General features: G+C 42.3%; 1 protein-coding gene across 8 annotated transcripts in view; it reads right to left on the reverse strand.

Annotated features, from left to right (window-relative positions):
* The window catches only part of FAM49B (family with sequence similarity 49 member B), a 494,888-nt gene that overhangs the window by 220,323 nt on the left and 246,729 nt on the right, over positions 1-27,836 (reverse strand). For 7 of the 8 annotated variants that reach the window (XM_030219138.1, XM_030219177.1, XM_030219154.1 and 4 more), the window contains one exon: positions 10,889-10,926. The exons of the other annotated variant lie outside the window; for it this stretch is intronic. The gene's annotated coding sequence lies outside the window, so the exon portion shown is untranslated. The remainder of the gene's footprint in view (positions 1-10,888; positions 10,927-27,836) is intronic. 8 annotated transcript variants of the gene reach the window in all.

A 27,836-nucleotide genomic window follows, 5' to 3' on the forward strand; every position in this document is an offset into this window, starting at 1 on the left:
TCTGTTTGTGTGCGTGCGTGCATGCGTCTGACGTCGGAGGGGGGGGGGGTCTGGAAATCGGAGGGAGAGAGAGAGGGATTCTTCTGACGTCGCATTACCATGGGCAGAGCTATTACAAAGCCTACGAACACTTCAGGGCTTCACGGCTTCACTTCCAAGCTGCCACGGAGTCAGCTTCAGAACGTTAAAGGTGCAAATTATTATATTAGAAAAGGGAACCTGAGTAAACATACAAACATTATCAATTTATTTAACAAAAAAACTATCCAACACTAATATCACACATGTGAAAAAGTAACTGCTCCTTAAAAAGTAACTGGTTACACCAACTTTAGCAGCAATAATCGCAACCAAATGCTTCCTACAATTTGATATCAGTCTTTCATATCACTGTTGAGGAAATCAGCCTTCGTTTGTAAAACTGCTTATACAGATACATTCATAGGTTTTCATTCATTAACTGCTCTCGCTTCAGATACTGCCACTGCATCCTCATTGGATTCAAGTCAAGACTTTGACTAGGCCAATCCTCAACTTTAACTTTGTTTCTCCTCAGCCATTCAGATGTAAACTTGCTTTTATGTTTTAGATCATTGTCTTGCTGCATAACCCGATTACACTTCAGCTCAGACAGATGACCGGATAATCTCCTTAAGAATTTTCCGGTACAGTGCAGAATTCATGGATCCTTCAATAATGGAAGTTTTCCAGGTCTTGAGGCAGCAAAGCATCCTCTCACCATCATACTATCATCACATCTGATGGCTGGTATAATGTTCTTAATATGGAATGTTGTATTTGCTTTATATCAGATATAATGGGACCTGTGCTGTCTAAAATGTTCCACCTTTGACTCATCTGTCCATAGAACACTGTCCCAAAAGGCTTGGGGATTATCCAGGTCCATTTTTGCAAATGTGAAACAAGCATTGATCTTTCTTGGACAGCAGTGGTTTCCACTTTGCTACTCTTGCATGAATTCTATTTTTGACCAATCTGTTTCTTATTGTGAAGTCATGAACATTTTTTTTTTAATTTGTACCCCACACTTTCCCACTTACAGTATGGCAGGCTCAATGCGGCTTAGGGCAATGGAGGGTTAAGTGACTTGCCCAGAGTCACAAGGAGCTGCCTGTGCCTGCAGTGGGAATCGAACCCAGTTCCCCAGGACCAAAGTCCACCACTCTAACCACTAGGCCACTCCTCCATTGACCTTAGCTGAGGCTAGAGAGGCCTGTAGTTCTCTGGATACTCTTCTAGGTACTTTTCTGGCTTCCTGGATGAGTTGTAGCTGCGCCCTTGGAGTAATTTTGGAAAGCCTGCCAAGGCTAGGAGATTTCACTGTTCCAAGTCTCCATTTGGAGATAATGATGGTCACTCTGGTTCACTGAAGTCCCAGAGCTTTAGAGAAATGGCTTTGTAATCCTTTCCAAACTGATATATTTCAACAACTTTTTTCTCATCTCTTCTGGAATTTCCTTTGATCGTGACATTGAAACTTTGTGGTGACTACTTCACTCTCATGGTAAGATTCAGTATATAGCAAGGTTTAGATTCAAATAAACCTGGTAGTATTCAATGAGCCAAATCTATTTTAAAATATTTATTAATTTTCAAGTCAAATCTCATTACAAATTTGAATAGCAAAGTGATACAAGTAAACTTATAACAAAGGAAATACAATCAAACAGTTTCATCACAATCCTCACTAAGAACTGAAATATCAAAAAAGGGGATCAAAATAAGAAAAAAGGAGATTTATAAAGGAATTATGCAAATTATAATTACTGAAATCGCCTGGTTCCCTCATTCTAATCTCATAGGCCTTATCTTAATATCCTGCAGCTCCTACGTAAATACATTAAGACATCTTTGAAACTGAAACTACATTTGTAGACCTCTTCTTACTTTCAATAAAATTCCGAAATTGTGGAACATCAAAAATATATACCTATTATTCTCACAGGTAACAATACATTTGCTTGGAAATCAAATAAATACCTGCATACCCAAATTGCGAGCCTTCTGGGCAGCAGAAAGAACTTTCTTATGCCTCTCCTGCGTAGTTCTACACAAAACAGGAAAACCCCACAATTTCTGACCTAGAAACAATGCTGTTCGACAATGACAGTACAAAGTAAATATTCTATCATTATCCAGCTCAAAAACAAATGTTACTAGCAATGTAGCTCTATTAGTCTCTTCATCGCCACATCTTTCCAGAATGGCTGATACATTGAGACTATCCTCTGCGATGTTAACTCACAGGCAAGAAATAACATGACTGTTCAACCTTCTGTACTCTCCCAGTCAGGGCTCCAACTCTCTCCTCCTGTTGTGATGTACCCATTTCCAACTTATTTACAATTGCAGCAAGATTCAAGGAATTTTGCAAGACTGAGGTTTACAAATGAACCAACACGGTCCAAAATAGTCTCATGTGTAATCACAAGGGGTTTGACCAGAGTAGATTTAGGAGTAAAACCCTTCAAGTGTGCCCCCACTTGCCGGTTCTATAAAACAGGACTCGCTGATAGTAACTACTGACACAAGTGCTGATTATATCCTGCAGGTATAGGATCCCCACTCTTACCGCACTCTCCAGAGCCCCAAACTCCCAGTGAGGCTTCTAATTCCATATGGGAGATACCCCCTTTAGGATCCCCTCCAAACGATGCTGCATTTCCTTGCACTTCAGCAGTCGGCACTTCATCCCATAGCCTCTCCGCTCTGGAAGTCAGTGGTGAGGGAGGGCTCCTCGCATCTGGGCTCAAAGAGCATTCTAGCACAAGTTGTTGAGCCAAGGACTCCTTACTCAGCAGCTCACTGGCTGGTGACGACTTACAATCTGAAAGAGCTACGAAAGATATAATCAAAGACTGACGCTGTGAGAGAACCAAGAGGTTTTGAGGGGTGGCTCTTGAGTTTCCCTCATCGCTTCGGGACCATCTTCAAGACAAAAAGATCGGTAGGCAACTAACGAACGATATTTTCCAGTGTTGGCCCCGCACAGCTTACATGGAACTCCAGGCAACTGCCATCTTGGATCCCCAATGAGCCAAATCTAATCATCAATTAAATTTGGTCAGCGACTGAATAACTAAGAGGGAAGTTACTTTTTCACATTGATGATATAGGTGTTTAAGTAATTTAAAACTTGTGTTTACTCAGGTTCCCTTTGTCTAATGTTACATTTTGTCCAACGCTCAGAAACATTCAGTGCCAAATATAAAATAGGAGAAATCAGGAGGGAAGAATTTTTTTCACATCATTGTATCTAAGTAAAGAATTTGGGAAATTCAGTTTCCTAACCATCACGTTCTTATTTTTCCTAATATTTAATTCAAGATGCCTGTTGCTGTATTTCAAAATTATCCCTGAGAGTGCTTTAAGAGTCGAGAGAGGCCCTACCTCCAATCAGCAAAGCTTTTTTTTCTTCCTCTGGTAAAGGTTTTATGCTGCCTTGGCTGAGCTGGCCTGTCTGCCTTTTTGGAGGCACCGATTGTAGAGGAGGCACAAGAGGGCATTACTGGTCATTCTGGTCTTTCCCAAGATTGGGATAAAATCCTGCATTTTATTTAAAATCTGACAGGCTCTTTTTATGGGAGGCCGATGACCTCGGCACTATAGACGTTGATACACCGGACGAGGCCCTAAACAAAATGTTCCACTGGGCCAATCTCGCTGAGTTCTCTTCTTCAACAGAAGACAGAGAGTGCAGGCCTGAGGACGATGCCCAGCCCCCAGACACTGAAGGCACGAAACGTGCCTATCAGTGAGCGAGATAGCCCGGCTGCACTGGGTGCACTTTTTGAAGCCGCTGGGAGGCTTCGATGACAGGGGCGGAAAAATCACGCCAGCGAAGTCAAAATTCGTGATGATGGCAATGGGCACCAAAAAAGTAGGGAAAAACCCATACGGGCAGCCAAAAGGGCCGCTCTCGAAAGCAAAAGGAAACTTAACGGGAAAAACTCGAAAATAAGGCTTTTTTTTTTTTTTGAGAAATACACAAACAACGCGACGGAGAAAAATCGCAAAGACTTCCGAACGGAAGAACGCGGCGAAAGGGTCTCCTCAGGGTACAGACCGACCGAAAAACAGCCGTCCTGAGCCGTGGAAAAAAGAAGACTGATGAGCACGCTTGCGTTCGGGCGGGAAGACGGTCGCGCATGCGCACGCGAGGGCTAGCAAACGCTTTTGCTAGTGAAGATCTCCGATCGGAGGGGCTGCCGTGGACGTCACCCATCAGTGAGAACAAGCAGCCTGCTTGTCGTCAGAGAATATACATATTCAATTACTTTTCACCTTTGATGAAATGAAAGGTATTCTGTCTTTGTCATAAGAAGTGTGAAAGTAAATTCCATATAACAGGAGGAAAAAAAAAAAAAAAAAAAGAACAACATGCAAACCAATACATTCTGAGGACTAGAAATGTTGTATCCTGCACCCTCTCCAATGTGGCTGCGACCCCCACTGCTAATCTGGCCCAGTAATATAGGATCCTGCTCCCTTACACTGTAGTCATGATTACTGCCATTTCTGGCTACAAAGAAATGGCCTGAGGAACCACCCCTGTTCTTTCTCCTCCCTACTCTGATCACTGGAGAAGATAGGTTTTAAAAGGACATCTGGTGGAGGGGAGTACTGAAAGGGGAAAGAGATGGGGGAAAACCATGGAGATAGGGAGCCAGGAGAGGCTGAAAGTCAGGGTGAGTCTGTTGGGCATGACTGAAGAAATAAGCCTGGTGGAGTGGTACTGCTATAGAAGGGGAACACTAGGCGTAGAAATTGAGCTCCACACCCCCAACCCACAGCTCAAAAAAAATGGCTTTCAGGACTGAGGTTTGGGAGGGACACAGAGATTAGTTGGGAGAATAGTACTTAGTAAATGGGGGACACAAGGATTGGATGACAGTGAGGAGTAACTGGGTGGAGTATGTGTAGGGATGTGTTAAATGAGATATTTGAGCCAGGGATAAAAAAAAAACGTGCAGTGGGGTATACAGATTCTGCAAAACTGAGAAGAATGTGGAAGTGCTGCAGAAGGGCTGATACACTGAAGGGACAACTCTGTGAAGGAGTAAGAGAAGTTGAGAAATAGGAGGATATGAGATGGTGGTGAAAAAGGGGTATAAGAACCTAAGCAGGGAGTAAGAGATAAAAGAAAGGGCTGGAGGCCAGGGAAGGTATAAGTGAGAAGGGACAGAGATGGGGCTGGTGAAGGGGACAAGAGGCCGAAAACTATAGCTCAGGCTGGGGTGGGGACTGAGTTCAGATGGCTAAAAATGAGCTTTTAGGGACTGAATGAAAGAGGAGAAACAGAAGGCTGGGAAAAGAAAAGGCAAAGAAAGAAATCAGTTGAGTGGAGAAAATGAGTGGAAGATGGAAAATTAGTAGCTAAGAGGATAAAATGGAGAGAATTAGAACCGTAGAGAGGGGGAAGGGAAATGGGACTTGATATACCGCCTTTCTGAGGTTTTTGCAACTACATTCAAAGCGGTTTAAATATATTCTGGTACTTATTTTTTTTGTACCAGGGGCAATGGAGGGTTAAGTGACTTGCCCAGAGTCACAAGGAGCTGCAGTGGGAATTGAACTCAGTTCCCCAGGATCGAAGTCCACTGCACTAACCACTAGGCTACTCCTCCACTAACTAACTATGAGCAAATAAAGGTACGGGAAAGAAATAGAAAAAAGATGAAAGGGAAAGATCAATGTCAGAAATAAATGTACAGAAGGAAGGGAGAAGACTGATGAAATGGAAAATGAAAAAGGACACTTTGGAAACAGATTTAAAAGCACAAAAAAATAAGAATGGAAAGAGACTGGAACCAACCAGATTAAAAACAAATTAACTGCCCATTCAAAAATGGTTAAAAAAATTATTTTCAATATTTAGTGATTGGAAATATGACAGCTTTGGAAATAAATTTCTGTATCTTTGTAGAAATGCATTTTCATTATTTTTATGTTTTACTGCTCACAGAAACTGTAGCTTCTTGGGATTTTCATTTCTAATTTTTGGTCCAATATTCTGTAATAGATGAAGGCTGATTTGTGTATATGACCAAGGTTGAGGTATTTTGCTAGCATGTAAAATCTGTATATTGCTCTTGTTTGGCTTCTGCAGAAGGTGGTGTTTTGGTGTTCTGTATCTTCAGGTATAGTTCTTGCTATTTGTGTCCTGAAAATTAGAGCTGTTGTGAGACATAAGCTGTGTTTGATACAGAGTTTGTGATTTAACAAATACCTGCAAAATAAGCTACCCAAAAGTATGTGACAGTGGAGAAACTGTGTGCTGTTACTGAAGTGACACTAGAATTTCAATACATATTTTACTACATATTTTTGTTGTATGGCAAACTGTAAGGGGAAAGATCCTAGCTCTGCTCTGCATAGACTCCAGAATATGTAAAAAAAAAAAAAAAATGATGCTGACAATTAAGTAAATGGTTACAAGATGCTGGAGGCAGTGGTTAGTGGTGACAGCATACATGATAAAAGGAAAATATTTTTTAAAGGTAATTCTGATAACAATTTTATATCTCCCTTGAATCATTTTTAACAATTAAAATGGCATGAAGGATTTTTTTTTTAATCAGCACGTCACACACGTACATTGTCAGGTGTACAACAGAAGAAAGCTTGAAAATCAGTTCCCTAAGGTAACGAGGAATGAGAGGTTTCATTTAGCATGATGCAGAGCCTTCTAAAATACCTGCAGGAGTGCATGTATATTTACTGGCACATGCAAAAGGAACACAGATAAAATGAATGGAACAATCTCAATACTTCTATGTGTAGCTACCTTATTTTACAAACCTAAAAGTGTAAATGCCACCAATTAAGTAGTGAGGTTCCAATTTTAATTTGGGTTCATTTTGGAGGCATAAATAAGAAGGATTAAGGATGATTTAATCACTTTTGTAAAAACTCTTGCCAAAACTTCTTTTTTTTTTTTTTAATAAAGCCCGTGCATGATTCTGAGCTGGTGTGAAACCTGACATTTTCCCAGACATGTAGTCCCTTTGTAAAATTGGGAATTAAAGTGTAGAATTGTGTCCTGCTTAAGCCCCACCCAACTCATGCCCCAACTCCCCTCTGAAATATTTGCATGGTGTGGATCTCCATGTGAAAATAGCTTTCAGAAATTGCCATCTATGCAGGTAAATGCTGCTACTTACACATGGAGATGCTTCTAAAATTTTCCTTTTAGCATGTATGCTATTACCATTAACCACTGCCTCCAACATCTTGTAACCATTTTTGTTAAAATGGCATTTAAAAATAAAAATTAAATAAATCTGAACAGCTGTAATTACAAAGTTTGTTTACTCCAGAATATATTTTTTCCAAAACCTCAGCTGAATGCCTAATAGGATTAAGCGTTATTTTGTGATTGATAGCAAGCTAGAACCTAGTGAACAGCCCAAAATAATGAGTTTAGCCACTAATAACTGAAGATGTACTTGAGCTGGCGGTGGGGTTTTAAGCACTCAGCAGGTCTTACCAACTTCCCTTTACTGCTCCTGAGCAACCACTACAAACTCTTTAAAAAAAAAAATGTTTCTGTTCTAGGGGAAAGCAAGATGGTCGAAGTAGAGCGCATCTGAGCTAAGGTCCTGTGATGTTCTCTCTTTTTTTTTTTTTTTTTTTTATCTTTCACATCTTTTTTTCTCAGGGGCTGCAAGTGGAAGGTGTAGCAATATCCGATTTTGCAGGCAGGAAGCTCAGTTTGTGGGCTTATGAAGTGTGTTTGCATAGGCACCCCGTATAAGAGGCTTGGAGAGGCTAAGCCTCCCCAGCCAAATCGTGGACTTCCTGGGGCGCAGGGGGAGCGGTCGCTCCCCCAAAAAGATGACCCCCCCCCCCGCCGTTGCTGCCGCTCTCGCCCATCAGCGTTCTCCCTCACTCCGACACCGGCGATTCAGATAGAAGCCAGCCTTAACGTGCCTGCGTCGGAGCCTCTCCCTCAGACGCATCCCACCCACCTCTGCGTAAGACAGGAAGTCGTATTACAGGAGGCGGGACGCGTCTGAGGGAGAGGCTCCGACGCAGGCACATTAAGGCTGGCTTCTATCTGAATCGCCGGCGTCGGAGTGAGGGAGAACGCGGATGGGTGGGCGGGCGGAAAAGACAGGACCGGGGGGGGGGGGGGGTAAAGAAAGAAAGCTGGAGGGGGAGCAGGGGAGAGAAGAGTCGCTGGTGGTGGGCAGGGAGGGCTCAGGGCAGGGGGGGGGAAATCGAAGGATGGCTGGAGGAGGAGCAGGGGAGAGAAGAGAAGAGTCGCTGGTGGTGGGCAGGGAGGGCTCAGGGCAGGGGGGAGAGGAGGGCTGCTGGACATGGGTGGATGGAGGGCAAGGGGGAGAGGAGGGCTCCTGGACATGGGTGGATGGAGAGGAGAGCAGGGTTGCTGGACATGGGTGGATGGAGGGGATGGCAGGGGGGAGAGGAGGGCTCCTGGACATGGGTGGATGAAGAGGAGAGCAGGGTTGCTGGACATGGGTGGATGGAGGGGAGGGCAGGGGGGAGAGGTCTGCTGGACATGGGTGGATGAAGGGGAAGCAGGGTTGCTGGACATGGGTGGATGGAGGGGAGGGTTGCTGGGTGGGTGGATAGAGGGGGAGGGCAGGGGAGAGAAGAGTTGCTGGACATGAGTGGGTGGATGGAGAGGAGGGTTGCATTACATGGATGGAGGAGAGGGAAGGGAGAAGAAGAAATGCTGGACATGGATGGAGAGGGAGGGAGGAGTGAGGAAGGAGATGAGATGAGGGAAAAGGAAGAGAGTAGAAAAACTGCACATGGAGGAAGAAAATAGGCAGAAGCTGGATCCACTGGACAGTCAAGTCTGTGGAGGACCCAGCTTTTACTTACGGATGTAGGACAAGAATTGAAGAAGAAAGGCGGAAAGTAAAGAAATAAATGGAAAGGAAGCCCTGGAAACGGAGTTAAGAGGACAGATAACAGCAGAATCGGATATTGGGCCAGCATGATCAGAAAAACAAAGTCACCAGACAACAAAGGTAGAAAAGATCATTTTATTTTCATTATAGTGTTTGGAATATGTCCACTTTGAGAATCAGGTGCTCAACATTAAAAGTTTATATTTACTTATTTATGGCATTTTATCCCACATTAAACATGAATTAGGGTGTTTTGTGGCTCTACATGAGAATTGTGATATTATGATCCCTAGTTTCATATTGTTGATGGTCTGCATTTTCCGTATGGGTGGTATATTGGTGTATTAGGTTCTGCCCAGTGTAATATTTATGTTACAGTAAGGTTCTGAGTGTGTTTTTGCACAAAGTTGTGCATAGTGTTTTGAAGTTGAGCGATTGTGGTTAGTATATGCTTTAAGCAACCACTTTATTCTTTGACATATGATATATATCTAATATCTAAATTTAATAAAAGGTATAGTGACTTTTATTTTTATTTATTTTTTCTGTGTTAGACAATTATGGATTTAAGCTCCACCCCTGGCCCCACCCCTAAACCCGCCCCCTTTAGCCTCCCCAAACAGTTGGGTCACCGACCGCCTATGTGTGTTTGCTAGGAACACCAGAGGTGGAAGTGGGACAGGCTAGGGCAGCAAATGTGGAATAGGCCCTACAGGCTACCTTTCCTCCCCACCACAATGCTACTTGGGTGGAGTCAGCCCAGGGAACTGAAGATGTCAGAGGGCAACATCCTGGGATAGCACGAATGAAGCCATCATTGGTAAAGCTAGTTTTTAATTTTAAAATTCTTTGGGAGGGTTTATCTATGCTTGAGCATTCATTGCTATTATTACAGTTTGGTTCCTTTACAAAGTTGGATGGGACAGTATAGAAGATGAAAGTTTACTGGAAAAGAGGTGACCTTTCTTAAATATTGTTTGGATGTTTAAGAAAATTCCTCAAGCACAAAATCAGCATGTGGTATTTACAAAGAAGGCATATGTTTTCATCTAAGAACTGATTTTAAAAAATGTTTTGAGGAAAAGGAATTTACATTTATTAAAATTTTCCTCCAGTTCTTACAATTTCAGCACAGGAAATACTTTGATATTCATTTTGAAGTGCTATATAAATGATAAGTAGTAGTAATAATAGTAGTAAGATACCGTCTGAATCTGTCCCGCAATTTGCTTGGGCTTTCTATCTCCCAGCAACTAAGGAAGAAGTTGGGGATCAAAGATGGTTCTCTGCAACTTTCATTTGACAGTCTGGAACTTACTGAGGCCCAAATGAAATAAGGCCATCAGTGCCAGACTAGCACCTGCGTTTGATTGTGTCCCATGATCAGAACCAGTGCACATAACGCCGCGCTCGCTGGCTCTGAACTCTAATAGCGTGCAAATGCATGTTAAACAGGGACATTAGGATTCCTCCCCCATGCTCAGCGAGCAGCGCGCCAAACTAGTGCACTGCTACAAACAAACACAGAGCAAAGGGATCACAGACATAAGATGAAAAAAAAAAAAACAGCACTTTGTAGTAATATACTGAAGCCATGTAAATCTTTGGAAATAAAGACTACCTCAAAGTAATCTATGTTTTGTGCAAGTTTTCAGTAGATTTTAGTTGGACACGCCCCGCCCCCCCCCCCCCCCCCCCCCCCCCCACACTTAGAGAATGTGCCCCTGGAGGTGAACATGGAAAGTCTTGGCCCTTGAAGGAAAGCTCTTCCCCACCCTTGGAGAAGAGTGTGCGTGTGCTGAAGACATAGAAGAGAACTCTAGAAAATACATCTTTTTCTGTGTACCTTGGGTAAATACCACACCCTATGGCATACCCTGACAAGAAGTTATATGAAATGTAACTTCACTTATTATTTAAAGAGAAAAAAAAAGTTATCTTGATCATGCTCTAGTTTTCCTACCTTTTGCTCTGCTACCACATACCTTATTTTATGTGCATCTCCCAACAATAAATTCAAAACCTAAGTAAAAAGAAAACAAACAATATAGTTGTATTTTGAGCAGAAGCATGACTGAAACTAAAATTCTAGATATCCTAACACTTATCACCTCAATAATCTAAACTGTTTTCCCAAATGTGCTGTAACTGAGAAGCACATCCTATCCACAGGCATTCCACATAATGATGGTAAATTAGTGATGCACCAAGCTAAATTTCACACAAATTGTGTTGGCAGAGGGAGGAGAGAGAATAGGCAACGCTTCTATAGACCAACAGCTGAAAAGCAGTACTGTACAAAGCTTACAACAAAATGACAGCTGCATTATAGCTAGCTATCTAAACTTTTAATTGCACATTGAGGGAAGATGAAAGGTGTTAAAATCAGAGTGGGTCTCTCAGGCCATAAATGTGTCCCTGCTCAAGAGTTAATTTCCCCTCCTACTTACCTGTTCCCTTCAAACCTTCCTGCTAACATGGGCAGCAGGAACCAGACCAAGGACTATAATAGTGCAAGACTATATATATATATATACAGTGGGGGAAATAAGTATTTGATCCCTTGCTGATTTTGTAAGTTTGCCCACTGACAAAGACATGAGCAGCCCATAATTGAAGGGTAGGTTATTGGTAACAGTGAGAGATAGCACATCACAAATTAAATCCGGAAAATCACATTGTGGAAAGTATATGAATTTATTTGCATTCTGCAGAGGGAAATAAGTATTTGATCCCTCTGGCAAACAAGACCTAATACTTGGTGGCAAAACCCTTGTTGGCAAAGCACAGCGGTCAGACGTCTTCTGTAGTTGATGATGAGGTTTGCACACATGTCAGGAGGAATTTTGGTCCACTCCTCTTTGCAGATCATCTCTAAATCATTAAGAGTTCTGGGCTGTCGCTTGGCAACTCGCAGCTTCAGCTCCCTCCATAAGTTTTCAATGGGATTAAGGTCTGGTGACTGGCTAGGCCACTCCATGACCCTAATGTGCTTCTTCCTGAGCCACTCCTTTGTTGCCTTGGCTGTATGTTTTGGGTCATTGTCGTGCTGGAAGACCCAGCCACGACCCATTTTTAAGGCCCTGGCGGAGGGAAGGAGGTTGTCACTCAGAATTGTACGGTACATGGCCCCATCCATTCTCCCATTGATGCGGTGAAGTAGTCCTGTGCCCTTAGCAGAGAAACACCCCCAAAACATAACATTTCCACCTCCATGCTTGACAGTGGGGACGGTGTTCTTTGGGTCATAGGCAGCATTTCTCTTCCTCCAAACACGGCGAGTTGAGTTCATGCCAAAGAGCTCAATTTTTGTCTCATCTGACCACAGCACCTTCTCCCAATCACTCTCGGCATCATCCAGGTGTTCACTGGCAAACTTCAGACGGGCCGTCACATGTGCCTTCCGGAGCAGGGGGACCTTGCGGGCACTGCAGGATTGCAATCCGTTATGTCGTAATGTGTTACCAATGGTTTTTGTGGTGACAGTGGTCCCAGCTGCCTTGAGATCATTGACAAGTTCCCCCCTTGTAGTTGTAGGCTGATTTCTAACCTTCCTCATGATCAAGGATACCCCACGAGGTGAGATTTTGCGTGGAGCCCCAGATCTTTGTCGATTGACAGTCATTTTGTACTTCTTCCATTTTCTTACTATGGCACCAACAGTTGTCTCCTTCTCGCCCAGCGTCTTACTGATGGTTTTGTAGCCCATTCCAGCCTTGTGCAGGTGTATGATCTTGTCCCTGACATCCTTAGACAGCTCCTTGCTCTTGGCCATTTTGTAGAGGTTAGAGTCTGACTGATTCACTGAGTCTGTGGACAGGTGTCTTTCATACAGGTGACCATTGCCGACAGCTGTCTGTCATGCAGGTAACGAGTTGATTTGGAGCATCTACCTGGTCTGTAGGGGCCAGATCTCTTACTGGTTGGTGGGGGATCAAATACTTATTTCCCTCTGCAGAATGCAAATAAATTCATATACTTTCCACAATGTGATTTTCCGGATTTAATTTGTGATGTGCTATCTCTCACTGTTACCAATAACCTACCCTTCAATTATGGGCTGCTCATGTCTTTGTCAGTGGGCAAACTTACAAAATCAGCAAGGGATCAAATACTTATTTCCCCCACTGTATATATATATATATATATATATATATATATATATATATATATATATATATGTGTGTGTGTGTGTGTGTGTGTGTGTGTGTGTGTGTGTGTGTGTGTGTGTGTGTGTGTAATTTATGTACAGTAGTATCAGAGAAGACAGAATTGTAAAAAAAAGCAGAGGGCTCCTGATTAAAGTCACAAATATGCTTCAGGTGTCACATGGTGCAATACTACAAGCTGCTGCACTGTTGACTCCTAGTACTGCTTCAGATGACATCTCCATAAACCTTGTTTGAACTCTTTTGCATTACAAATTGACCTTAATAAAATATTCCTAAGAAACGGGGGAACAGGTCTACCCCAGTTCTCTGGGCAAGCCAATCCAATGTCACAGTATAAGAAAAAAGTTTCTGAAAAGCTGGGCTCACTTGAACAACTGCTGAGAGCAAGTACTGAACTGAACTTGCCATGCAGATAAATGACCTCAAGTGTCATGGCCGTTATAGCCACTAAAAATACATCCAGTCTGAATGCAAAGCTGGAAACAGTCTGGGGTAGTGCTAGTCATGAGCTCATGCTACTACAGTGAACAATACACAATACAGATCACATCTATATGCCTCATTCACTCCAAATTCTTACAAAGTGAACATTTTAGAGAGAACTAGACTTAAGAATGGCAAACAAGAGTTATTGGCATTTTGGAAACATCTTAACTTTTTATGGTTTTCAAACATTCGGGAGACTGGCGAACATAATGAAACAAGATCATAGAACCCCAGACCTTGCACCAGCTGAAGAATGCTACCCAGGGGCACAAAAAGCATAGGTATGTTATTTTCAAGACAAAGTAAATGCTTCAGTTTAAGTGAGAGACAAGAACTGTATTTTTAATCACAAGCACCAGACTTATTTTTATCAAGATTTCTCACCTGAACTTCACTCGTCAGCAGGTGTTTAATAAAATCAAGAAAGCTTTGCAAGAGGATTTTCTATGCTTGATATACCCTGCTAAATGTAAAATTAATCATACCAGTTTCCATTTCTATGTTAGTTACAGGAGCAGAGAGATTCTTGAGCAACTTGCAGCCTGCTGATGAAGTGGTTTAACTTGACTCTTCTACTTTGTAAAATAGTAGATGATAGAAGATAACGACCTGTATTGTCCATCCAGTCTGCCCAACTAGACAAACTCATACCAAAAGGTATGATGTACATATACATACTTGATCTTGATTTGTCCTTGCCATTTTTACGGCACAGACTGTAGAAGTCAGTCTGGCACTGGCATTGCTTTCCAATTACTGGAGTTGTCATCTAAGCACTCCTAAGTTTGTTTGGTTCCATTCTTTCCGTACAGGATTCCTTTATGTTTATCCCACACATTTCTGATTTCCATTGCTGTTTTCATCTCCACCACCTCCAGGTATCTACCACCCTCTCTGTGAAAAAGTACTTCCTGGCGTTATTCTTGAGTCGGCCCCCCTGCAACCTAAACTGTCCTCTAGTTCTACCGCCTTCCCATCTCTGGAAAAGGTTTGTTTGTAGATGAATACCTTTCAAATATTTGAATGTCTGTATCATATAACCCTTGTCTCTCTTTTCCTCCAGGGTGTTCATCTTCAGGTCATCAAGTTTCTCCTCATACATCTTGTGTCACAAACCCCATATAAATTTTGTCATTTTTCAACTGCTTCAAGTCTTTTTACGTCCTTAGCAAACTAGAGACTCCAAAACTGAACACAATACTCCAAGTGGGGCCTCACCAATGACCTGTACAGGGGCATTAACACCTCCTTTCTAATGCTGGTTATATCCCCTTCTCTATGCAGCCTAGCATCCTTCTGGCCGTGGCCACCGCCTTGTCACAGTCTCATCACCTTGAGATCCTCAGACACCATCACCCCAAGGTCCCTGTCCTGAGCTGTGCTTATCAATCTCTCACTTCCTATCAGGTATATCTCCTTCGGATTTCTGCACCCCAAGTGCATCACTCTGCACTTCTTTGATTTTATCTTCCATTCTCCTTTTCTATGTATGTGACAATCTTTTTTTTTCACCTAATTCTGGGCATTTGTCTCTGGAAGAGAAGGCAAGGGCCTGTTTGCTTAGTTAATGAGATTAATATACTTTTCATTTGTTTAAACTAATTTTAAATATATTAAAGACGTTTTAATATATATTGTGTTGGATAACGTAATTGTAACATATAAATAAATATACATCTATCTAAATCAGTGGTTCTCAATCACTATGTCAGGACAAATTGGTATTTCACCAAAAAATTGACAAACAAGCCTGTGTTTTCCTTAACAATTGTGTGTGCCTGAAGGGCTAGAGACAGCAGATGGCAGAGAGTCAAGGTTGGAAATTCCCATTTCTGCTTCCTCACAACCTCCTAATGATCACTACAGCTGCCAGCCCTAGCTGGAAGTGTTGCATGTCAGCTATCCACTACCCCCACCCTCAGCAGTTATCACCACTGAATCTTGTATCTACCTGCACTGCCACCACGATCCTCTACCTTCTCCCTCCACTCCCACAGGCCACAATCACCACTACAGTCTGACACAATAATGCGGGTCCTCAGTTCCTCCTCTGTGACCAAGATCGCTGACATTTCTGGCTGCAAAGCAAGAGGAAATGTCCTGAGAAAATGCCCTTGTTCTCCTTGCTGCTAACCGTGATTACTGGGTGGAGAGGGTGAGTTTTAAAAGGAGGACTGTCACTGGATAGAGAGGGGACTTTCTGGGTCAATAGAATATTCAGGTTTTATGGTGAAAGTTCTATTCCCTCTCTGAATGTTGATTTAGGTTTTTCTATGGTTTGTATTCTTATTGCTCTTCTAGATGTTTCTTGATTATGTTTATGATATGACCTGTATTTCCTTATCCTTTTCTGTTTGGATGTTATAATTTGAAACCTGAAATTAAAAAAAAAAAAAGGATCACTGTGGGGGAAGGCTTTTGAAAGGTAAAAGAGAAGATAAACATGAGGGTGAAGAGCCTGGGGAAAATGTGAGAGAAGAGTCTGGTACAGCAGTGTTACAACAGGAGAGGAACCCTAGGGGTGGTAAGTGCCCCCTCCCTCAAAAGGCTTTCAGTATTGCAATTAGATGGAGACTTGGGGATGAGGGAGAACAAAGACTCAAAAAATTATTATCAAGTCAAAACAAATCTTATATACCCCCAATATCCCCTTTCCAGGGTTCAGTGCGGTGTACACTAAACATAATCATACAGCAATTCATAAAACAGTTAAAAACCATCACACATCGCTCTTCGAAAATAGATAGGCTTTTACCTTTTTCCTAAAAGATAGTTATTATCTAATGTAATAAAAAGGGGTAACGAATTCCATAAAGAAACGCCTGAGACAGAGAATATATAATTGAATATTTTCTGAAACCGAACTTTCTTGTAAAAGGTAGACATAAAACCAACTGTTCACATAATCGAACAAAATGGCTCATAAATAATGATCAAATTTATTTATTTATTTTATTTTTATTACATTTGTACCCTGCACTTTCCCACTCATGGCAGGCTCAATGCAGCAGGCAATGGAGAGTTAAGTGACTTGTCCAGAGTCACAAGGAGCTGCCTGTACCGGGAATTGAACTCAGTTCCTCAGTTCCCCAGGACCAAAGTCCACCACCCTAACCACTAGGCCACTCCTCCACTCAAATTCTACCTGGTATTTGCTTCAAGAATACAAATCCTAATACACAACATAAGTACATAAGCATCGCCATGCTGGGACAGACCAAGGGTCCAACGAGTCCAGCACCCTGTCACCGACAGCGGCCAGAACAAGCTATTTGTCCCGCCCATCCTAGAAATACTGTATTCCCTCGTCCATTCAATAACATTCTATGGCTTTTTCCTCTAGGAAGCCGCCCAACCCTTTCTTGAAGACCACTAAGTTATCTTCTATCATTTCTCCCCTCAGCCGCCTTTTCTCCAAGCTCGTGGAACTGCATTTAATGTTTGTTCGCATACCTGATTGTTGGACCGACTTCGTGTCTATGCGCTAAGATGGCAGCTAGTTTTTAAACTGAAGCTGACCCTATCAGCCAATCGTATGCCAACTGCAAACTTAAAGGGCTAACATAGTCTAATCATACTCCTTTACCCTCTGGTTTAAAGGGACCAGGAGTTAAGGGATGCACAGAGGAAATTGGAGTGTCATGGGATAGGAGGTAGTGTCTTACTGTGGATTAGAAACTGGTTAAAAGATAGAAAACAGAGAGTAGGGTTAAAAGGTCTGTATTCTCAATGGAGAAGGGTAGATAGAGGGGTTCCCCAGGGGTCTGTGCATGGACCGCTGCTTTTAAACCTATTTATAAATAATCTAGAGATGAGAGCAACTAGTGAGGCAATTAAATTAGCTGACAGCACGTTATTCAAAGTTGTTAAATCGAAGGATTGTGAAAAATTACAAGAGGACCTTATGAGACTGGGAGACTAAATGGCAGATGACAATTAATGTTAGAAAGTGCAAAGTGATGCATGTGGGAAAGAGGAACCCGAATTATAGCTACATAATGCAAGGTTCCACGATAGGAGTCACCGACTAAGAAAGGGATCTAGGCGGCGGCGTTGATGATACGTTGAAACACTCGGCTCAGTGTACTGTGGCAGCTAAGAAAGCAAACAGAATGTTAGGAATTATTAGGAAAGGAATGGAAACAAAAATGAGGATGTTATAATGCCTTTGTATCGCTCCATGGTGCGACCACACCTTGAATATTGTGTTTTGAATTCTAGTCACCGCATCTCAAAAAAGATGCGGAATTAGAAAAGGTACAGAGAAGAGTGACGAAAATGAAAAAGGAGATGGGACGACTTGCCAATGAGGAAAGGCTGAAGTGACTAGGGCTCTTCAGCTTGGAGAAAAAATGACTGAGGGGAGATATGATAGAGGTCTATAAAATAATGAGTGGAGTGGAGTGGAATGGGTAGACGTGAATCGTTTGTTTACTCTTTCCAAAAACACTAGGACTAGGGGGCATGCAATGAAGCTACAAAGTAGTACATTTAAAACGAATCATTTTTTTCTTTACTCAACATGTAATTAAACTCTGGAATTCATTTCCAGAGAATGTGGTAGCTGGTTAGCTTATCTGGGTTTAAAAAAGGTTTGGACGGCTTCCTAAAGGAAAAGTCCATAGACCATTATTAAAATGACTTGGGGAAAATCCACTGCTTAAAATGTATTGAACTTTTTTGGAATTTTACCAGGTATTTGTGACCTGGATTGGCCACTTTTGAAAACAGGATGCTGGGCTTGATGGACCTTTGGTGTGTCCCAGTGTGGCAGTACTTATGTACTAATGGTCTAACTAATCATAACTACTTCATTTTAAACATTTATGTGAAGACTTAGGGCTTGGGTGGGAATTTGGGTACTTGGCAAATAAATGGGAACTGGGGAATGTGGAATTGAGGACTCAGGGACTGGGGCCCAGATGCATCAAACAAACGTAAAAAAATCTAAATCGTTAAAGTCCTTAACGATTTTGAAAAATCGAAGCATGCACCAAACAGGTCAAACATGTTCGTTGCGGTATCGAGAAGTACAATGTATCAATGACTCGTAATCCCCATCGGTAATCGGCCCCTAAATCATGCGCAGAGCAGCCAAGCGTTATGCTGGCTGCTCTGCGCATGTCACAAACGTCCAAAAAAAACTACAACACAAACACGTGGCTCCCCACTTCCCCCTGCACTAACCAAAACAAAAAAAAAAAATCCAAATAGATCGAGAGGGAGCAAAGGCGCTCGTCAGGAGCGTCCTTTATGGGCGCCCTTGCCCCCCCCCCCCCCCCGCCGCTGTTCCCCGCTTCAGCCGGTTTTAATAAAAACAAATCTCCATAATTTTCTCATCCCCGCTCCCCTTCCCTTCCTGTGTCTCCTGTCCTTTGCTAGAGGGCTCCACCTCCCGCCATCCTCTGCCTCCGCCCCCATGCCCCGCCCCCTGGGATCGTCGCCGCCGCTCCCACCCTCCACCGGACCCCCCCCCCTCCGCATTACCGTCCCGTGCAGCACTTCTCACCTGTATGCGAAGGTGCTGCACGGGATAAAACATCTGATCGCCAATTGCTTCTCCCTCCTCCGACGTCAGTCTGTTGTTCCTGGGCCCGCCCTCCATTGACGTTAGTTATCTACGTAGGTAACTTACGTCAATGGAGGGCGAGCCCAGGAACAACAGACTGACGTTGGAGAAGGGAGAAGCAATTGTCGATCAGATGTTTTATCCCGTGCAGCGCCTCCACATACAGGTGACAGGCGCTGCGCGGGACGGTAATGCGGAGGGGGGGGTCCGGTGGAGGGTGGGAGCGGCGGCGACGATCCCAGGGGGCAGGGCACGGGGGCGGAGGATGGCGGGAGGTGGAGCCCTGGAACAAGGGACAGGAAACACAGGAAGGGAGGGGGACCAAGGATGAGAAAATTTGGAGATTTGTTTTTATTAAAACCGGCTGAAGTGGGGAACAGCAGCGATCTCGGGGGGGGGGGGGGGAGGCGCCCATACAGGACGCTCCTGACGAGCGCCTTTGCCCCCTCCCGATCTATTTGAATTTTTTTTTGTTTTGGTTAGTACAGGGGGAAGTGGGGAGCTACCGGTTTGCGTTTTTATATAACTTTTTTTTTTTTAACATGCTAGCTTGCATTTTTAAGGTGCAGGAGAGAGCAGGGAGATGACAGCTCAGGCCTGAACGACAGGTCTGAGAGCTCGCTAAATTTGTCACGTTAAATGATTCGTTAGAATCATCGGTATGGTTAGTGCATAGTGAATTGTCCACATTTCAATGGTAGTTTCTGGTTTGCATTCAGTTTTCGTTATCTGCTAGCGGCTTCAGAAAAAGGCCTATAATGCATGCAACGGTCGCAAATTTTGTCGTTAGAGGGTCATTAAAGGGTCGTTAGAGTTTTGTGCATCTAGGCCTGGGTGACAATGAGGGCAAGCAGGAGAGAGAGGCTCCTACTGCACAGGGCTGGAGCACAGTATACTGCAGAAATTATTTGCATAATACCAAGGAATGAGGGAAGATTGTTACTGTTTCTGCAGCACTCCCTGCCAGCCAAATGAACAGCACAAAGGGAAAGTTACAAGAATCATAGAGTTTGTTTGGTGGTGACTGTGGTTAAAGAGATGAAAGGTGAGACTTAGAGCTTAGGCTTTTCAGTGGGGAAATCAGAGTTATGGGATCAACTTCTAGGACAAGCTAAGGTTAGAGCAGAATCATAGAATACTAGTAAAAAAGCCCTGTTTCTGATGCAAATGAAACAGGGGCTAGCAAGGTTTTCTTCTGTGTGCATGTGGGAGTGTGTGTGTCCCTGCCCTCTGCCCTCTCTCCCTTCCCCTGTACTGTCTGCCCTCTCTGTCCCCTCCCCCCTCGGAATCGAGTCCTTCAGTATTAAGTTTCCTGCTGTGCTGTGTTTATGTTACAGAGATAGTGAGGGCTTCTGCCCTCTCTCCCCTCCCCCCTCTGAGTCCTTCACTGTTACAGAGAGAGCGATTTGATTTCGTGCTTTGCTGTGTTTTCCTTCACTGTTTGTGTTACAGAGAGAGCGAGGGCAGGGCAGACACTCATGGGGAAACCGGATATCTCTCCCCCTTTACACTTCCGGCTGGAGGCTTCATTTAGAACGTTGGTGGTGCCTTTTATATATAGAGATTCTGGGAGAGATTAAAAACTGGTCTCTTTCCTAAATTAGTTGCAGGTGTAAGGGAGGAATATGTTGGTAATTTATGCCTTTTTTCACTCTGTGGTTAATGGAGGAAGGTGGTGGAGAGAGGGTGTGAGTACAGAATTTTTATAGATTTAACTTTAGTTTGCTTTATTTTAAAATCTATATAGTACTGTATACACGTTGGATATTTTTTGGAAAATGGGAAAGTGGGATATAAGTTTATGGAAAAATTTGGCTCTCTGCTCATTTTCTTTCCCCAAGTCCAACCAGACCAGTCCAGAATTCCTATGTTATACTCCTCAGCCAACAGATGGAGATAGCTCCTGCACCCCAGTATTCCTGTAACTAAGCAGATATTGTCCCTAAACAATCCCCTCCCAACAATTTTAGTAGGAAGAGGAAATCTAGAGTGGATATTCAGAAACAATTTTTTGAATCAAATTCCAAGGATGTTCTAGCAGCCTTGTACATCTTATCCTCGTCAAAAGAAAAAACTGAGCCTAAAGTAAGAACAAAATATAGAAAAGAGAAAACTGGACATAAAGAGGGCCTCTGGAATGATTTAGTTAGACTCTAGGAAAGAAAATTAGCAGTAAAACCCAATTTCCCCTGCCTTTTGAACACACAAGATGGAGCAAAGCAATCCTCAAACTGGGAAGGAAACAAAATAAGTTGCTGCTAAATACCAGCCCCAAAAGCTGCATCCTCCCGGCATGTGCATCCAATCTATAATGTTTGAAAAAGGAATGAAAAGAAGGACCAGGTGGCAGTCTTGCAAATGACCACAGATGAAACGAAGAAGCCGATCAAAGAAAGTCACCATATCCAGGGTGGAATGGACTTGAAGACCTTCAGAAGATCCTTGCCTTTTGAGAAGATAAGCCAATATAATTGCCTCTTTCATCAGTGAATTAGTTGCTTTTGTAGCTCCTTCGCCATTACTAGTGTTTCCAAAATATAACAAATAAGCAGTCAGATCTATGAAATTCATTTGTCACTTCTAAATAAAGCAACAGCACTCTTCAGATGTCCAAGAACTGCAACAATCTAAAGTGATCCTCCATTCCTCCTCACAAAAGGCAAGTAGTGTTAGAACCTTACATGGAATGCCAACACTACCTTAGGGAATAAGAAGGCAACAGTCTAAACAGTAACTCACTGCCTTAGTAAATGCAAACATGGTTCTTGATGGGGATAGCACCTGACGCTCTAAAATCCTTCTAGCTGAGCAAACCACCACTAAAACATTTCCTTTATGGTAGAATTCTTCAAACTGCTGTTTCAGTTGGTTCAAAATGTGCAGCCTCAAGACTCAAAGAACCAAACTAAAGTTTCAAAAGGGAACCACTGGATGTACTGGCAGGTACAAATGTGACACACCTCTGAGGAAGAACATCATGACCGTGTGTGTCTACATGACTGCAGTAGCATGCCAGTGATACCATTGAGCCTTCAAAGAGTTCAAGGCTAAGCTCTTCTTCAGACTGTCTTGAAAAACAAGATCTGGTCAATAGAAGCTTGAAAGGGAGCAAAACCTCTCTCTGTACACCAAGCCTCAAAAAGCCTCTAGATCCAACCTCAGGTTAATGTTGACCTCTTTCTAGTAACAAGGTTGTAAGGACCCCATCTACGTAGCCCTTAAACCTCAAAACATCCTCTCAAGAGCCAAGCCATAAGACAAAAGCGAGTTGGGTCCTCCATAATTACTGGCATTTGTATAAGAATTCCCTTCTTGTAAGAAATTCTGGCAATTCTAAACTACTAGAATAACCAACCCCTGGTGAGACACCACCTTTAACACCTAGCCCAGCATCTGCTAAAGGGGAAACGTACAGCATTCCAGATTGAGACTACTGCTACCCCACACTCCATTCACTGAAGAATAACTTAACCTTTATGTTCTGGCTCATTGCCACAACATCTATTACTGGAGTCCCCCAATGACTTTGGATCATGGCAAAGCTCCCATTCTTATGAATCCAGGCACTGCCTACCCAAGGAATCCAACTGAATATTCTGGACTCCTAAAATAAGTACTGCTAATACAGCTTGCAGATGGTTCTCTGCCCAACAAAGCAGCATGGTTACTTCCCTTGCCACTATCAGGTTTTTCATTACTCCTTATCAGTTGAGATAAGCCATTGCCATTGCGTTTTCAAACAAAATCCTGATCACTCTCTCTGGCACTAAAATCTGAAAGGCACTCAACACTTTTTTTATGGTCAGAGTCTCTAACTGACTGACTGATCAGAATACTTCGGTCCCTGACCACTGACTTGAGCCACCTGTCCCAAACAAAGAGCTCACCCCCTTACTTGCATCTGTCATCACTAACCACCAGTCTGAAGCTTCCAAATTCCATGCCCTTCATCAATAATCTTGATGCTACCACTTCAAACTGGATCTGGCCTCTGCTGTCCATGAAAGATGCTTCTCATATGGCACTATGCTTACCAACAGGAGAGGACACAAGGTTGGAGAGGACTCCTATCAGCATAAGCCCACAGCATCACAATGAGAGTCACTGCCATGGATCCCACCACTTGTATATAGCCCCAAGGCTCAAGGTGTCTCCTTCACCACAAATTTAAGCCTGGATCTTCAGCTTTCTCTGCTTGAGAGGTTTAGCTTAGCAGAGTTTAAAAAGGGGTTGGACGGTTTCCTAAAGGACAAGTCCATACACCGCTACTAAATGGACTTGGGAAAAATCCACAATTCCAGGAATAACATGTATAGAATGTTTGTACGTTTGGGAAGCTTGCCAGGTGCCCTTGGCCTGGATTGGCCGCTGTCGTGGACAGGATGCTGGGCTCGATGGACCCTTGGTCTTTTCCCAGTATGGCATTACTTATGTACTTATGTACTCAAGTATCAAATTGAGTTTCCACGTACTCTAAGCACTGGGAGGGCTGCTCTTTTCAAGATTGACAATAATAATCAAGCCCAGGGACTGCAACAGATGTACCACACAAGCTGTAGCCTACTGACTTTCCTCCACAGATTTCGCCCTGATGAGCCAGTCATCTATATATGGGTGAACCCAAACTGCTTTACTACAAAGGACTGCCGCTATTATCAGTATTAATGTTGGAGAAAGTCTACAGCGCTGTAACCAAGCCAAAAATAAAGGGCCTGAACTGGTACTAAGGATCCAAGATGGAAAGCCTCAAAAATCTCTAGTGAGGTTTCCAAACTGTAATATCCAAATAGGCCTCCTTGAGATCCAGAGCTGTGAGGCACTCCCTGGGGCACATAGTCAAAATGATGGCACACAAGGTTTCCATCCTGAAATGTGAAAACTGGAGAGCCCTGTTTACTCCTTTCAGATTGAGGATGAGCTGAAATCAGCCCTCCTTCTTCGGGACTAAAAAAAAACAAATGGAGTAACATCCCTGGTTCCTCTCAGCTTCTGGAATGGAAACCACCACTCCCAAGGATAACAGATTTTGTAATTAGGCCCTTACCACCGCTTTTTTGGCCAGGTCTTGGGATAAGGAGACTCTATAAGTGTGTCCAAGGAGCTGAGAAATAAAAGCATTACAAAAAACATACAGGAGTGGAGTAGCCACCTAATGGTTAGTGCAGTGGGCTTTGATCCTGATAGCATGGGTTCGATTCCCATTGCAGCTTCTTGTGACCTTGGGCAAGTCACTTAACCCTCCATTGCCCCAGGTACTAAAACTTAATTGTGAGCCCTCTAGGGACAGAGAAAGTACCTGCATATAATGTGTACAGTGCTGTGTATATCTAGTAGCACTATAGAAATGATTAGTAGTAGTAGGATCATTTATTTATTTATTTTATCTCATATTAACTTTTGGTCTCATTTCAACATTCAGGACAGGTTTATACCTGCTGCAGGATTTCACTGGCATGACCTATGAGTTCTGGACCGGTCTGGTCTGGTAGATGAAAAGGAAATAAAACAACACATGTAACACAAATCATTAAGACCCACAACTGATTTAGTAGACTATGCTTTTAAAGCACCCACTACTTTTATCTGCATGCAACCCACTACAGTGTTAACACAATGAATGCAGTCCAATATTGTTGGTATACAATGAAAGAAGATCTAATAAGACTAAACCAACAAGCGAAAAACAGGACTTTGGCTTTCTAAGCAATCTCTTGTACATACAGAATTTCTTTTTCAAGCTATTAATTTTCCATATATTAATTCTTTAAAACTTATGAAACCCTGTAGCAGATGCAAACTGGTCCTGAAAGTTTAAATAAGCCCGAAAGTTAATGAGGCAAAAAAAAAAAATAATCCTTTAGAACTAGTCTTCTGCCAAAAAAACCTACAATAGCAGTTTTCAGATTGATTCAACATACTTCCAGGATATCTTGTCTGACATTCTTCTGACTGAAAGTAATGCAGAAGTTGCATAATAGTTTTTTGTAATGCATTTATTACTCAACCTATGTACTTACGTCAGTTATTATGATCACCACAATGTACTGTACAACAAAGCTGCAAAACTTAACACTAAAGAAGACACAATACCACTCAAGTTTAAAAGTTTCACCTACAGAACTGGATATGATAAACAGGACCAAAAAGCATTGCCTCTATTTAACTATATTACAAACAAAGAATTGGTGGGAAACACAAGAACCACCAATAATGTATCTAGATAGTCAAAGAAACCAGGAAAACTATTTCAGTCTCTTCAAATACCAAATTGTCCATATGAGAAGTCACCCAAAAGATGTGCAAAATTGTCCAAACCAGGGGCCATAAAAATAAAATCACAAAAAGCAACCCCTACTATAAAGTCAAGAACATCATGAACACAAATATGAGGGGGGGAAAAAGATCTCGGTATAAAGCCATGAATACGTAGATAAGTGACTCAAAAATCTATCAACGGTCATTAAACACTTCTTCAATTATGTGAGACTCCGCAGCATTTAAGCAAATGTATATAAAACACATTTCGAAAATTTCTCTAACAAAGGCCAAAGTTTCACCATTTATTAATTGCCTTAGGGTACATTCTAAAACAAAAAAACTAGAATCAAACAGATGAGATGAATTCTATCATTACTACTACCACCAGTGGTTCCAACACTTTACTCGCAGAGACGCAATGTCTGCATTCAACTATTTGGACAAAGTTTAAACTTACAGATCTCCTATTTAACATATGGCAACTGTGGATATTCTGTGCCAGCAAGTTACCACAAAATGGTGATTGCCATTAAAAAGACTGACCAAAATTATGTGATCATACTGGTCCAATCACTGCTTCAGAACAATTTTTTTTAAAAAAATGTATCTCCTATTCTAATCATGTCTTATTTATAGCACTTAGAAAAATAATAATGTCATAATGGAGTGGAGGAGTGGCCTAGTGGTTAGGGTGGTGGACTGTGGTCCTGAGGAACTGAGTTCGATTCTCGCAACAGGCCGCTCCTTGTGACTCTGGGCAAGTCACTTAACCCTCCATTGCCCCATGTAAGCTACACTGAGCCTGCCATGAGTGGGATAGTGCGGGGTACAAATGTAACAAAAAAATAAATAAATAAAAAAAACCTGATACATTTAAACCCCTTTGGTTGCACAGTCTTAAATCTAAAAATGCATCACTGTTCTTTTGGACATATTAGGTTCTCATCACCTCCCTAATTTAAAGGGAGAACTAAGATATATAATTCAACATTTTACAGAGTCAAAAAGATGTCAAAAGTGTGTGAAAAAGCAAGTCTGTTATTGCTTAAAACTACTCCAATGTTCAGCCTATCAGCAGACTTATTTTTCTAACATAAAATTTTTCACACAAGCATGTAATGTTGTTAGAGCTTATAGAAGCTCCAAGATGGGATGTGACTGGAAGAAGAGGGTACCAATACAGGGGCTAGAATTAGAACATTGTGTTTGGAGTGTCACCAGATGGCATCCACTAAAAAGCAACAAAGGAAAAAGCTTTTTGCTACACAAACATACAGATAAAGCCCTATTTTTCTAACCCTGGGAAAGCAATGCATTTTCTCAAAAATAGTGACATAGTAGATGATGGCAGAAAAAGACCTGCACGATCCATCCAGTCTGCCCAACAAGATAAACTCATATGTGCTACTTTTTGTGTATACCTTACCTTGATTTGTATCTGCCATTTAGTCTGCCCAGCACAAGCCCCGCCTCCCAACCACCAGCTCTGCCACCTAATCTCGGCTAAAATAAACCCCTAAAATTCCAAATGATAAAACATCTAGGATAAGAAGTCCTGCTTATATTTTGCATCCATTATTTGGAGACAGGCTGAATGGTAAGTGTATTCTGACCCATACTACTAGTTATCATTTCTATGACACATACAAAGCATTGTTCTTGTAGAAGCCATGAATTGATACAGCAACAGTGGTATTTCATCTGCCAATAGTTGTGCTTCCTGTTAAGAGTAGCATGTGAATTTTAAGGGGTATTGTAAGAATTTACCACATATTCAGTATCACCAAACAAGTACAATGCTCTCTCAATCTACTAACAGTACTCCTGAGCGCAGAGACTTCAAGACACCAAAGGCTGGGCAGCCAGCAGTTGTACTAGGGGAGGAATGGAGCTGAACTGAAGAGCAGAAGTCTCTACAATTGAAGCAAAAGGTCCTGCACTGAACTAGTCTGCTGTAGATGGTCTGTGCTATGGTTGTGCTGCAAGGTCTGTGCTCACACTGGAAGACACATGTCAGCTGTAGACATGGTGATATCTGATAAACTATGTTTGAAACAAATTCACAGGCTTATAATTGGGGGGTGGGGGCCGGGGGAATGTGCTTTTGCTTCTCATGTACTTTTCAAGGTGTCATGAAAGGCTCTTTCCCCTCATGCCTATGCTTTGGTCCTAAAAGACCATCCAAGAAACTACACCCCAACTTTCTGAGAAGTTCTGAGAGAAGAGAGAAGAGGACATTTCTCTGGGTAAGTGAACATTCTTTTGCTTTATCTTTAGTGATTTAAAGATTGGGGTTTAAAGAGGAATTGTAGGTTTATTGACAAAGATATTAAAAAAAAGTAAACTTTATTAACAAATCTCCATACCTTTTCTCCATAGTTTTAAAACTTGAACTTTCTGCCACAGCTTCTAGAAGCCAGAGCATGGCCTCGTTCACTAGTCACTCTC

Source organism: Microcaecilia unicolor, chromosome 1 (genome assembly GCF_901765095.1).
Source record: "Microcaecilia unicolor chromosome 1, aMicUni1.1, whole genome shotgun sequence".
In the NCBI taxonomy this organism is placed as follows: domain Eukaryota; kingdom Metazoa; phylum Chordata; class Amphibia; order Gymnophiona; family Siphonopidae; genus Microcaecilia; species Microcaecilia unicolor.